Here is a 14,615-nt window from a genome sequence, read left to right as displayed (position 1 = left end):
GGTTAGGTCTTGTCCTAAACTTCCCGGAACAGTGTATTGGGCCAGTGACGAAGAAAGGAGTTATCAGCCTGCTTCTTCTTTTATGGCCTAGATTGTCGCATTTGGGACATATGTGGGTGAGGACATCTTACATGTATGAAAACTTATCTAAGTATGGCGTGGCTCCTTTTCTCACCCTCTGCGCCCCCGCCCCACCTGGCTGCTGTGTTTCGGTCTTCTACGTGTGAGTAGGGTGTGCATTCGGTTAATCGAAACCGAAACTGAATTTTTTTCGGTTTCGGTTTCGGTACTAGCTACCGAAAATCGAACCAATATGTATTCGGTTAACAACCGAAACCGAAATTATTATTTCGGTTATTACCGAAAATCAAAATATATAACCAAAATTCAAATCAATTGCTGGCTCGTTTCTAATACATCTTATGTTTGATACGAGCAATTAAATTAAAGTCGCACACACTTCTACAACTTCACTTGTCCAAAGTAAGCAAATACTGATGTTGTGAATTGTGTTTTATCTCATGGAATTGCAATGAACACACTCCTGTCAGCCACCAGGTCTCATAAGTCATAACTTGAATTGTTTTGTTCAGTAGTAAAACTCTAACAAGGAGGCAGATCGACTCGAATGAAGCTATGTAATTGACACTTCTGTAATCCATACGCCAGATAACAACGAATTGTCAGTTTAGCAAATGGAGAAGCAAGAAACTAACAATTATGCCAACAAAAACAAACTTTTCTATTAGACTGTGTAAAACTGATTATCTTGCTTGAACATTACAACTCTGCTTAGCTATTTATACAGATAGAAAGAAGAGCCTAGAAGCTTTCAGAACAAACAACTAACTAACAAACTTTGTAACTGACTTTGCACAGCTGGATGACAGCTCAGCTGACAGCTGTATAACAGCTGGCTTAGCCAACACAGTTGTCTTCTAGAGTACCACCAGTATCTGTAACAGCCCCCCTCAAGGTGGATGGCTGGAAAAGATTGCAGACATTCAGCTTGGAGCATAGTAGAGAAAGCTGACCAGATGATAGTGCTTTAGTTAGCATATCAGCAGGTTGATGAGCTGAGGGTATGTGCAGTGTGGAAATAATACCAAGTTGGAGCTTCTCTCGTACAATGTGACAGTCTATTTCAATATGCTTGGTCCTCTCATGAAAGACAGAATTAGAGGCAATATAGAGGGCAGACTTATTGTCACAATGTAGCTGAACAGGAGTGAGACTATTGAAGCCAAATACGCGGAATATGGCTAGCAACCAAACAATTTCACAGCAAGTATCCGCCATGCTGCGATACTCAGCTTCAGCTGAGGACTTGGATACAGTGTGTTGCTTTTTACACTTCCAGGCAACCAGAGATGAGCCAAATAGAATGCAGTATCCAGTTAAGGAGTGACGAGATAACAGATCTCCTCCCCAATCAGAATCTGAGAATGCAGTCAGTTTTAAAGGCATTGTAGCAGAATAGAAGAGACCTTGGCCTGGAGATCCTTTGACAAATCTCAGTATTTTAAACACTGCTGTTAAGTGATCTGCTCTGGGTTGTGTGATAAATTGTGAGAGTACTTGAACAGAATATGCAATCTCAGGTCGAGTGATAGTTAGGTAAAGGAGACGTCCAACCAACCTTCTGTATAATGAAGCATCTTGAGACTTTAGAAATGCACTTTCACTCTTCTGTAGAGTGTGATTTTGTTCCATGGGTATTTTGGAGGGCTTACAATCAGTAAGACCAACATCAGCTAGAATGTCTAGTGTATACTTCTTCTGATGCAAATAAATGCCTGCAGAAGATCTAGCAATTTCGATTCCTAGAAAGTATTTCAAGGGGCCAAGATCTTTTAGCTTGAAGTGTGTAGCTAGAAAAGACTTGACATGAGAAATGGTATCATTGTTATTACCCGTGATCAAGATGTCATCAACATATACCAAAACAGCAATAAAGACCAGTCCTTTGTTGAAAGTGAAAAGACTATTGTCTGAGTGACACTGACGAAATCCATATATGAGCAGAGCTTTTGAAAACTTTGTGAACCAGCATCTTGGGGCCTGTTTTAGGCCATAGATGGATTTGATCAGTTTACAAACAAGAGTGGAGGTATCTGTGGCCGGATCAAGACAACAATGTGTGGATAATGCAAAGTAGCCAGGAGGAACTCTCATGTATACTTCCTCATGAAGGTCACCATGCAAAAATGCATTGGTGACATCTAGCTGATTTATAGGCCAGTTTTGTGTGGAAGCAACAGCAATCAGCACTCTGACCGTAGTCATTTTTGCAACAGGAGAGAAAGTTTCAAAGTAATCGAGACCAAAAGTTTGTGTAAACCCTTTGGCTACAAGACGTGCCTTGTACCTGTCAATAGACCCATCAGGTAGGTACTTGATTTTAAAGATCCATTTGCAGTCAACTACATGCTTATCCGGAGGTTTCTGTACCAGTTCCCAGGTGTGATTACTCTCTAAGGCATCAAGTTCTAGCTTCATGGCCTTAAGCCAGTTTGAATTTGTGGAGGCTTGCTTATAAGTGTAAGGAACTGACTCCTGAGCAGTAGCAGTCATATATTGTGTGTAAGTGGATGTGAAAGCATCATAACAGAGATAGGCTTGAATAGGATAAGGATTTGAATCCTCAGTAGTGCACAGGTTGGAGTTAAGATTGGATGGTAGACCCACACAATCTTGTAGTCTTTTTGGTATTTGAGTCTTTCTTGACGGTCTGTTATTGACAACTGGATGTGATGTAGTAGTTCTATGAGCATCTGGCATGTCAGTATCCAAATTTGACTGTGAACTGGGATTAGTAGACTCAGGTACAGCAGGTATTATCTGATCATTATCTGGTTCAAACACCAGTGGATCAGATGCTGGAAACATAGGTATTGAGTCTGAGACAGTAGTAGGTTGTAATTGTACTTGCTGGAATGGAAAGCAATCTTCCACAAATATGATGTCTCTGGATATATAGCATTTTTTTGTGTCCAAATCCATCACTCTGTACCCCTTTTTGTTGAACGGATACCCTAAGAAAACACACTTGATGCTTCTGGGTGCAAATTTGTCTGGAGTTGGAAGCAGATTTGAGATGTAACATAAACATCCAAATGTTCTAAGCAGTGAGTAGTCTGGTAATTGTTTGAATAACACTTCATAAGGACTCTTAAAATTCAGAGATTTTGCAGGTAATATGTTGATAAGATGTGCTGCAGTTAGCACACAATCCCCCCAGAAAGAGATAGGTAGGTGTGATTGAAACTTCAATGCACGGGCAACATTGAGTAAGTGTTGCTGCTTTCTCTCAGCCACCCCATTTTGTTGGGGTGTATGAGGACAGCTTGTTTGATGAATAATCCCCAAAGCAGATAGACAATTTTGAAGTTCCTTATTGACAAATTCAGTCCCATTATCCGAGCGTAAGACCTTAACAGTATTCTCAACAAAGTGATTTTTAACATAAGCAAGGAAATGTGAAATGAGAGAAGGCACTTGAGACTTATCAACAAGCAGAAATATCCAAGTAGTCTTTGAGAAATCATCAACAACAGTTAAGAATTTGTTACATCGACCATGAGTAAAATGCCTATAGGGACCCCACACATCACAGTGTAGTAACTCAAACGGAGCTAAACTCTGTGATGTACTAGTAGAAAATGGTAATCTATGCTGTTTTGCTAAGTGACAGACATCACAGGAATGAAACAAATCAGATGTAGTACTAGTAGAACCTGTAATACTAGCCAAGTGTTGCATAACAGCAGAGGAGGGATGACCAAGCCTGTGGTGCCACTTAAAAACTGAATCTGAAGTAGATGTATTTGAAGAAACTGCAGAGTAGTGATGCTTGTAGAGACCACCATCATAGCTACCAATCTCTTTCTCCTTCTTCGAAAGAAGGTCCTGCATAATGCATTTAGATCCAGAAAAGTATATGGAACAAGAGTTATCTGCAGTTAGCTTAGCCACAGAGAGTAAATTGCAATGAAAGTTAGGTACATGTAGCACTTGATTAAGTTGTAATCCGGATGGCAGAGTGACATTTCCAGAATGACATATTTTGGAAATTTGACCATTTGGAAGATGAATATCAGACTGCATCACACTAACATCATGTAACAAAGACAAATGTGGTGTAATGTGATGAGTTGCTCCTGAGTCAATGATCCAGGTGTGCATTGAAGTAGTAACTTGACTAGTGTTGGCAAATACAGTAGCAGAAGATATACCTGCACAGTGAGGATCTTGAATCCAAGGAGCAAGAGACGCTTGAGGTTTAGGTTGTGCTTGAAGCAAGCTGATCAACTGTTGATATTGATCATGAGATAAACCAGGTGGACTCTCCAGTGCAGCAGTAGGAGTGATAACAGCATTTGCAGTGACAGTAGGCCTTTTTCCAGTACCAGATCTGAGTTTTGGCTTAGGTTGACCGTGAAGTCGGTGCCATTCAGGATAACCGTGTAGTACAAAACATTTATCACGAGTATGACCAGAGATATTGCAGTGATCACAGAACAGAGAAGGATCAGCAACCTTCCTGTTAGACTTAGGCTTACCAGCATTGTTTGGTGAAAACTTGACATTCATCACAGTATGTTCAGAACTGAGAGAGTCAGTGTGAAAATCTCTCTGATTTTCTTCTTGTAGCAACATTGAATAAGCATGAGCAAGATCAGGCAGTGGAGACAACAGCAGTATATGTCCCCTAATATTCGTATATCGCTCATTCAATCCCATAAGAAACTGGCTCAATTTCACCAATTGTTCATACTTATCCAATTTATGCACATTGTCACATACACAGTCCTTAGGAATTGGTGACAAAGTGTCCAATTCTTCAAGCAAACAGCGGAATTTTGTAAAATACGCAGAAATAGACAGTGTATCTTGTTTAAGATCAGCTAGATCTTTTCGTAAACCAAACAATCGCGGAATATTAGTTCGTGAAAACCTAGCTGACAAATCATCCCAAATTTTCTTCGCAGTCTTCATGTAAACAACAGAATTGCGAATTTCAGAGTTAATTGAGTTAAGAATCCAGGAAATTACCAGATCATTACTACGAGTCCAGAGAGTTATCTGATTGACATCAGTTGCAGGTTTGATCAAGCTTCCATCGATGAATCCAAGCTTGAGCTTGGCAGACAACGCGATCTGAATCGATCTATTCCAAGCGTGATAGTTTTCTCCAGTCAAAACTTCAGTGACTAATGCGAGTCCAGGATGATCAGATGAACTCAAGAAATAAGGATGATTGATATCAATTGTAGGTGATGGAGCTGTAGTCGCCATGGATGCTGAGTGTTGATGAACAGCTGAAGCGTACGAGCGAGTCATATCAACACTGAATTGCCAGAGATAACGATCGACATAGCTCTGATACCATGTCAGTTTAGCAAATGGAGAAGCAAGAAACTAACAATTATGCCAACAAAAACAAACTTTTCTATTAGACTGTGTAAAACTGATTATCTTGCTTGAACATTACAACTCTGCTTAGCTATTTATACAGATAGAAAGAAGAGCCTAGAAGCTTTCAGAACAAACAACTAACTAACAAACTTTGTAACTGACTTTGCACAGCTGGATGACAGCTCAGCTGACAGCTGTATAACAGCTGGCTTAGCCAACACAGTTGTCTTCTAGAGTACCACCAGTATCTGTAACACGAATAATAAAATCACAGTCCGTAAATAAGTACTCGCTCTGTCCCTCTCATTTCTTTACGGTTACTATTTTGGGATGTCCCTCTCATTTCTCTACGTTACTATAAATAGTAAGTTTTTCTCATCATTACATCCACTATCTTCCCCTACTATCTCATACTCCCTCCGTCCCTTTTTACTTGTACCTTTTGAAAAAATAACGCATCTTAAGAAAATGTTAGTTGGATATCTTGTTTTCATACATATCCCTAATAAATGTAATGAATTAGATAGAGTTGTGTATATATATGTGCTAGTCAAACATTGGAAGTTGTTACTTTTTGAAAAAACATAAAAACAGTTGCTTTGAAAAGAGAAGTGGACAAGTAATTTGAGATAATTTTTTTTTCAAAGTGGACATGTAAAAGGGGACGGAGGGAGTATTTAACAATAAAAATTATTATTACACCCACTAGTTTCCTCCACTACCTCAAATCTATTATTAAATATTGATAGGTCCCACCACTTTACCCACTTTTTATCTAACTTTACTCATTTTTTATACATTGTCCTGGTCTCCGTGTCTCCCTCCAATGTAAACAATTGAAAGGGACGGAGGGAGTAATATATATTATTAATAATAATAAAAAATTATTAAATAATAAAAAACCGGTTAGCCATTTAATTTTTCAGTTAATCGCGTTTAAAAACCAAAAAACCCGTATATTAATATATACTAGAGTTAATGACACTTTGTAACCCCTAAGTTTGTTCCAAATCGCAGTTTAGTACCTAAACTTTAAAACGTGTCAATATGCACCCTAAACTTAACATTCCCGTGCAAGTTGTAACCCCTAGTCACTATTCCGTTCAAATCTACCGTTAACTTTAACTGTTTGAGCGGTAACTGTGTGTATATCAGTTTCTAACAGCTACTTTATCCAATGTGACCCCTCAAAAATTATGTATTATATTTTGAAATTATTTCTGAACACACACAACGATGTAAAAAAAATTTAAAATAATTTTAAAAATATGTATCTAGATTTAGAATCTGAAAATTTATATTTTTAAAATTATTTTAATTTTTTTTACATCGTTGTGTATGTTCAGAAATAATTTCAAAATATAATACATAATTTTTGAGGGGTCACATTGGATAAAGTAACTGTTAGAAACTGATATACACACAGTTACCGCTCAAACAGTTAAAGTTAACGGTAGATTTGAACGGAATAGTGACTAGGGGTTACAACTTGCACGGGAATGTTAAGTTTAGGGTGCATATTGACACGTTTTAAAGTTTAAGTACTAAACTGCGATTTGAAGCAAATTTACGGGTTACAAAGTGTCATTAACTCTATATACTATTAGCCGGGATGGAGGGAATAGCTTATGATCTCTAAAATTTTCCAAATAAGTCTAAAAGTACAGTTCTAGAAACCCAATGGCCCGTTAACACACACTTGAGGTTGAGACAAAACAATTTAAGCCTCAGGTTCACTTAATAAGGAAGTAACCCGACTCTATTTTATGCACCGTCATGCCTTACGGAAGACTGACTGCTAGCGGCCAGCTGGCAAAAGGATGGAATACAAATTCCGTATTTCAAATATTTTTCACAAAAGTAATAAAATTACAAAAAATAAGGTTTGAAAAAAAAAATTCGGCAAAAATAAAAAAGGTTTGAAAAAAAAAGTAACCAACAAATTAAAGTTGGCCATTTCATCATAGGGCATGGTTGAATAAGTATTAAACAATTTGTTATTTTAAATTTGAATTTGTATATAAAACTATGCAAACTTTTAATGGTATTATTGTGACCGGGGATTCCGGTTTTTTCTATGATATTGGTTTTTCGAAGAATACGTGATATAGCTTTATGTGTTTTTTTTAAAAAAAATAAAAATAAATATTCTTTCCAGAATTATGCGATTTGTTTAAGATGAGATATTTACAAATACTTTTTCTCCTCATCCAGTTGAGTTTTATCAACCGCTCGGTATTATTCTACGTGTCTCCTTAATATATAATGTGTTCTAATAACTTTTTTATCATCAATTAAATCAAAACATTTTCAAATTTAGTCAGTAGCATCGGTTTGTATTTTAAATACATTTAAAATATAGACGATAAAAACAAATGTTATAAATCACCCGTGGATGACACGAGTTATAAGTTAGTTCTTTATTAAATTGGATTTTTTCTAAAAAAATTAGTCACTCAATTTAATTTTATTGATAGTTAATTAAATTGATGGTCAAGTATTAATAGAGCTTAACTAATTGAATGACACGTGGCAACCTCCCATGTGTACATATTTTTGTAATCAGAATAAATTAGTTATATCCCGATTCAGATCAGAATATGATGGCTGCAGCATACTGCAGTTCCCTCCCATCTTCAGTGATTACTGCAATGAGGTATTAGAAATTTTAAAGATTGCATTGCATTAATACACCAACTAGCTGAGTTGAGGACTTTTTACACCAAGACCTTACAACAGTAGTACCTGAACTTCAAATTTTGCAATGTTTAGGCTCAACGTATAATCTAGTAATTTGAGAACTTTTCATCGCCTCCTTGACAGAGAGAGGAGTCTGAATTTTGTAAGATACTCGCACAAAAATTACAGTAGCGAGAGCATTCAAAATCTACCAACTTTGAGCCGTGTAGCGGTGTAGGATCCTCAACTTGTATCAAACAGGGTAGAAAATAGATGTATATTCAGACAGAATTTCAAAAAAATCATATAAACAAATACCCTTCTTCTAATTGTTGTGGTGCAAAAATATTTACTCTGAATAGCCAGAACTCGGGTCATATAGCATGTGCATTAATGAGACTGCTGGAACCAGATATTCTGAATTTGTACCAACGCTCACTTATGCAGCAAAGAGATTCTCAGCATCCATTTGTAGTATATTTTCCGCATCATCAATCTGTATTACCTCGTCTGCAACAGTGATTCTCAGCGTCCATTTGTAGTGCCACTTCTAGTCGATTCCCATCTGCATATGATTAATTTTCCACATCATCGATCAGTAATGCCACTCCTGCTGGATATGCAACAACAATTGACTCCCTACATCATCCCTGTGTACTGCCACTTTTTGTGCATTGGCAGCTGCAACATATTCATAATCCAGATGTATGAGTATCGCTTTTGCTGCAATTGCATTTATAGACCGATTATTCAAAATTACATCCCTCCGTTCCCCTTCTGCGGGATTTGCATCTACATCAGGTTCATCTCTCGTTTTCCAATTTTTTTTTTGTGGGATGATTATTTGGATCAAGCTCCGTGTAACAGGCAAAAGCTAGTCCAAAATAAGACAGAGGACCTGAGACCTCTAAAACACATGTTAGGGCGGAAAACCAAACTCTTTAATTTTTCCTCGGAGTGACATGTTGTGATGTTGGAGTACCTTCATCTCTCTTTCTTTCCAGCATAAAATTGCAAACGTCGCAAAGCTTGCTATCCAGCAAACTTTTAATATATCTGCATCCCCTATCAAAAGCTTAGCCTAAGCCCACATTGCTAGTTTATATATAACATTCGGATACTCCACCTCTTTCTCTTATACTGAAAAAAGTGATTAAGCAATGAAATTCAAAACAAGTATAAGCAATCTAGAAATAACAGAAAGTTTCTACATGATTTCTGAAAGAGGAACTTCAAATAACATATCTTTCTCTACTGATCAAGAAGAAAGTATCACAGGTTTGCATATCAGTTACCTAGGTTTGCATAACAATCTAGAAAGAACAAGACACTTGAATAGTTGAATTTCTGAAGAAAGCAGAGAGCCAATCAATTCTAATTTCATACAACAAGTATAGAAAATAAGTGATTATATATGAACCTAAAAAGACGTATTTGGCCATTCAATGTTCATTGCTGCAATCTCTTATTGCTACTATTTTCATGAGGATATCTAGCCTTGTTGTTCTAATCTCTTGTTCCTTGTACTATGATTACTTGTTTAGGCTCAACATGTTGTCTAATAATTAATGAACTTTTCATAGCATCCCTGACACAGTAGTCTGAAATTCGTGAGATGATCAATTGCAAAAAAAAATACAGTAGTAAAGCTAAAGTCTGGCACAGAACATTCGTCGCTATACTCATACATGAGATACATTCATTACAGAAGATGGAAATCAACACCTAACTTTAAGAAAACACAAACTTTCCCATTTGTAAAAAGTGGATACCCTTCCGGTTCAAGTATATCGAATATTATTTACACAAAATATTAACTCCTGATAGGAATTTGCTTCCCTCTCGAATCATTCAGCACCATAAATAGAAACCGCTGGAAACCAGATATTCTAAATTGATAACAACGCTGACATATTCAGCAGAGTAATTCTCGGCATCCAATTGCAGTTTCCCTTCTGGTAGAAGGATAAGATAGCATGATATTGCCCGTTTTGCGCCTAGCCTGTAGAGATTTGTTTTAGTCACCTCTCAACAAGTCTAATACCTGTAAAGTTATCTTACTCATCTATGCCTCCCCCAATCTATGTGGTACAACTTCTCATATGAAACTCTTTAAAGTTTAAACACATGCCAGCAGTAGACGCGTTTGGACTTCTGCGTACACGAGAAGGTATTCAACGTTCCATGTTTTGGTTTAAAATTTGATGTACACTAACACCAAAAGTTTCTTGTCCTTTGGTTAGGAAAATGCATTTGATTATAAAAAAGGGGTGTTTCTAGTGTGCGTACACTAACAACTACAGAGATTTTTATTGGTGTAGATTTTTGCGGCCATTATTATTAATGGAATGAGAACCAATAAAAACCCACCATCTAGATAAAAAGTGGTTGTTAATATATAATTTATTTATTATGGTCAAATAATATATAATTTATTTATTATGGTCAAATAAATGTGCATTACGTTTGTTTAAGGTGACCACATGCTTCTATTCCCCTTGACCGGTGTTCTACTCGTGGCTTCGGGATATTCAGGTTTGATATATGCCTGCTCTGACCGAGATCTTTGGGATGATTCCGTACTACAGTTCGGTGGAGGAACTTCATATATAAATGTAACTAATGTATCTCTTTCGTAAAGGAATTTTTCATAATGGCTATGAACCGTTGCTCCTGTGGTGGCTAAATAAGGCTTAGCGGATCGTATTACTACAGAATCCTTCCATGAATTTCCAGACGAAAGATTTATCACCTACATAATCGTAGATGAGTTGTATTTTGAGATAAAATAACAGCTACAAGGATATCATTTTCAATTTGTTTAGTGTATGTAAAATTTGTAAAGAAAAATGTCAAAAATGAGATGAAGAAAATATTATTTTATAAAATATTATAATACTCTACTCGAATTCAATTATTAATTAAAACAAACATATAAAAAAAACTTAAACTGAAAACGCGGGATGCACGTTGAAGTCAGCATTTAATATTCTACTGCTTTAACATAGAACTAGCCAAATATGAAAGCGAATGTGAAGGTGCGTCGCACACTCGCACTTGAGTAGTGGGAAAGTGAGTGGAAAATGCATTAACTAAAAGGTTTTAGTATAACTTATGAGCCGCTCACTTGGACAACCACAAAGATAAAACTACCAAGATTGTCAAACAAGTGCCAGAGGATTTTGCTATGAATGGGAAAGCAAAATCTAATGAGTCTAGCAGACACAAGACTCTGAAAGGAGCTGAACGATTCAGTGGCAAGAGGTGCTCAATATTCTTCTTCATATTTGGAACTGCATAAACTTCTCTATGCATAACATGTGTGTCTTGATATCTTTTGTCTGAACTATATCATCAACGTGTTTTTAGATTTGTATATGATCTTGATCGAAAGATGTGCTTTTCTGTTTTACAAAACACGAAATGTTTCAGAAAACTATTGTGGCGTTTGATCTTGTTTACCAAGATAGGTTTCGTGAAATACTCTCACTGTTCAGAACAATACAGTAGTCGTTTGATTTTTTTTTTTCACGGAATTGAGTTGTAAAAAAAACATACGTGCACATATTATTTCAGATTTTCTTTATAAATAAAAATAAGTCAAAACGACTATGATTTTGGGATAGACGGAGTAAATAATTAGAAATTGTACATCACCCGGTTCTTCTGATCATATATTGTTTCATTATGTGTACTGAAAATCTCTCTTTGCTGTATAAATTTCCCAAGAAGTTGCCTATCAGAAAACAACAAGAAATTTCCAAAAAATTTAGTTGCTGAATGGGTCTCTGATGCTGATGCCTCGAATCTTCTCCCCTGTATATTACTTATATTCTTAGCAACTTGCAAGTAGATTCTAATGAGTAATGACCAAGACTTAACCATTTAGTTTCTTTGAAGTTCACAATTTTACTTGTTACATGTCCTTTTCAGATGCTAAGTCAGAGGTTTGTACACCAGTAATCTATCTCCCTTATTTGTTTACTAATTACTACTATTACTTTGTGTAGGCCGGTCGCTCAATGGAGCAAGAACTGGATAATTGGCAGGTGGATCGCGTTGGTCTCTCTAGTCTTTTTTCTACTGGTAGTCGACATACAATCCTTCCATCTTCTCCGTAAATACAATCCAGAAGACACGGTTTATGGTTTGTTTATAATGGGGCTTGGGAATTTGGTCGGTTTTAGTTTCCTAGGTACGCAGGCTCAAGAACTAGTTCAAGATGCAAAGAACACATATGATGTGCCTTCCTGGTGTTACGGGTTGGCGAGCTCCAGAGCTCATTGAAGATCCAAGACCAGACTGGAGTAAGATCGGACTTCGTGATGTACGACATTTTACTGATCAGCCAGTCATGAAATTCGTCAGAAAAGCTTAATCCGAGCAAGTGGCTAGTTTGAAGGAAAATCATTTGTTTGCAAATGTTTGAATGTAACATCTTTCAAACAATTTTGTTACTATTCCCCCTTATATTGTATATGTTATATAATTGATCTCTATGTATTGTAATCTCCATTTTTCCTACCTATTCTCAAGATTATCGGAACATCTATTAACACCTATCAACACTTGCTTAAGTCCAGCTAGATACATATCCGGCCTAACAGCCTAGCCAAATTTGGCCATAACAGTTAGTTACTCGAGCCTCAAACATCTTTAGTTTACGAAAGTACAGTAGTAGGCATACAAACTTCACTCAATTTTCAACAGTTCAGGCTGTGATTCAGCACAGCAATCCACTATGTAATTGCATACCAGAAGAATTGATATGCAACATCTAATTAAAGAAGACGGAAACACAAACTTCAGTTTACGAAACAGAGGAGTACTACCTTGTAAAGTCAGCCAATTGCATAGATAAAGTTAGGCTCCATAAGTTTCCATATGAAATCTATAATCTACAACTGCAGATTCTCTTGCACTAAATTCTTAACTCCTTTAAGCACGTCTAGCATTAGACCCGGCCATGTACGCACGAATCTTACAGGATAAAGAGCCCTTAAACAAGGGCAATACTACGTATCCCAAATCCAAAAAAATCTTTATCGAATGATGTGGGCCATGTGGCAAACACGTGGAATACTATGATTGGATGATTGATAAATCTCTGAGAAGTCTCATGAGAGTGAAAAGAACCAATCACACTTCGACATATCATTTGGGAAAGAATTTTAGCATAATTTTTTGGGTCTCTAGCATTTTCCATTAAATAAATTTGAAATTAAAATTATTTTAAAACATATATATACCAAAATGAGGGTATAATTTTGAATCACATTTATAATACTACAAAATAACATTTACGAACGTGATATAAAACATCAAGAATTCAATTCATATCGTGTTCTATAATCCTAACATAATTGTCGGGTCTAGCTAGCACTAGTTCGTGGATACTAATATCAGAAGAATGAACAAGATTTCAGCACCAGACCAAATTCTATAATCCTTCCTTGTCAGTGGATCTGATACCTCGAAGAAGTTGAGCTCTCACAGTTTCCACGCAGGCCTTCAGGCAGTAACAGCTAATGCCAAATATTGCAACGCCTACCGTAAAGCTAGCTTCCCAACTCCGTGCATCCCCTAGAAGAAAGCCAGCTAAACCTCCGATGGCTCGCTGAAATACAAACATTCAACGGAATCAGTCCCTCGTAATAAAATTAGTGGGACGGAAGGAGTACAAAAATCATACTATCAATAAAATTACCAAATTATTATCATCACACAAAAAAATTCAAATTTTACGGTTTGAATAAATTTATCTTTCTTTAGTTATCTTTTGACCCATGACTAAAAAAGTCAAAGACGACCGTTAGTAGTAAAAAAGATACAAAATCACACAAAAAAATCCACAAAAAACACTAGAAAGAAATACCTCGATCTGGTTCCTCATCAAGTTAATAATGATCATTATCGCAATCAATCTGATCGAATCGATGATATCGATGAAGTGATCATTGGTACGGAGTATACAGCATCGGTTCCAAGGACGAAGAGCTGGTTCCATCGGGTTTCAAAATTAACTTATAAATTAGCAACTTATAAATTAGCTGGACGAATACATCTATGGTGAGGGAGTTGTGGAGGAGAGAGTTCTCATTTCTCTTCTTTCTTTTTTGAATAAAGGTAGTTTCATCGAAAAGCTGACGGAAGGCATGAGCCTGTTTCGCCGGGCCCCAGGTTCTTATTTTCGATCTAAATTGCAAAATATTTGTTTTTTTAATAACATATAAACGAGCCGACTCGGCTCGACTCGACCCGTGAAATTTTATGAATCCAGTTCAGGTAGAGGTTTAAACTCGATTAACCAAACGAGCCGGCTCGGCTATGCTCGGCTCGATTAAACTTGACTCGAATTAAGCTTGGCTCGAAACTCGACTTACCGACTCGAATTATAGCCCTACATGCTTGTGACGCTAAGAGCAAGTCCAATGCTAAACCTAAAATAGAATAGATGTAACTATTGTCATAATATGAAATCAAAAATACATATTGATGCTAAAATAACTTTCATGCTC

General features: G+C 36.7%; 2 long non-coding RNA genes across 2 annotated transcripts; one reads left to right on the top strand and one right to left on the bottom strand.

The window, feature by feature from the left end:
* Positions 1–11,130: 11,130 nt before the first annotated feature.
* LOC108200744 (uncharacterized) lies at positions 11,131–12,621 on the top strand. Its single transcript, XR_010287914.1, has 2 exons — positions 11,131–11,361; positions 12,108–12,621. It is a non-coding gene; the product is annotated as an uncharacterized LOC108200744 (long non-coding RNA).
* Positions 12,622–13,351: 730 nt separating this feature from the next.
* Positions 13,352–14,254, bottom strand: LOC108202017 (uncharacterized). Its single transcript, XR_010287674.1, has 2 exons — positions 13,973–14,254; positions 13,352–13,714 (listed from the first exon to the last, which is right to left on the bottom strand). It is a non-coding gene; the product is annotated as an uncharacterized LOC108202017 (long non-coding RNA).
* Positions 14,255–14,615: the final 361 nt, after the last annotated feature.

This window comes from Daucus carota, chromosome 9 (genome assembly GCF_001625215.2).
Source record: "Daucus carota subsp. sativus chromosome 9, DH1 v3.0, whole genome shotgun sequence".
In the NCBI taxonomy this organism is placed as follows: Eukaryota; Viridiplantae; Streptophyta; class Magnoliopsida; order Apiales; family Apiaceae; genus Daucus; species Daucus carota.
The sequence above is the reverse complement of the archived record's forward strand: the minus strand, read 5'-3'. Positions and strand labels throughout refer to the sequence as shown.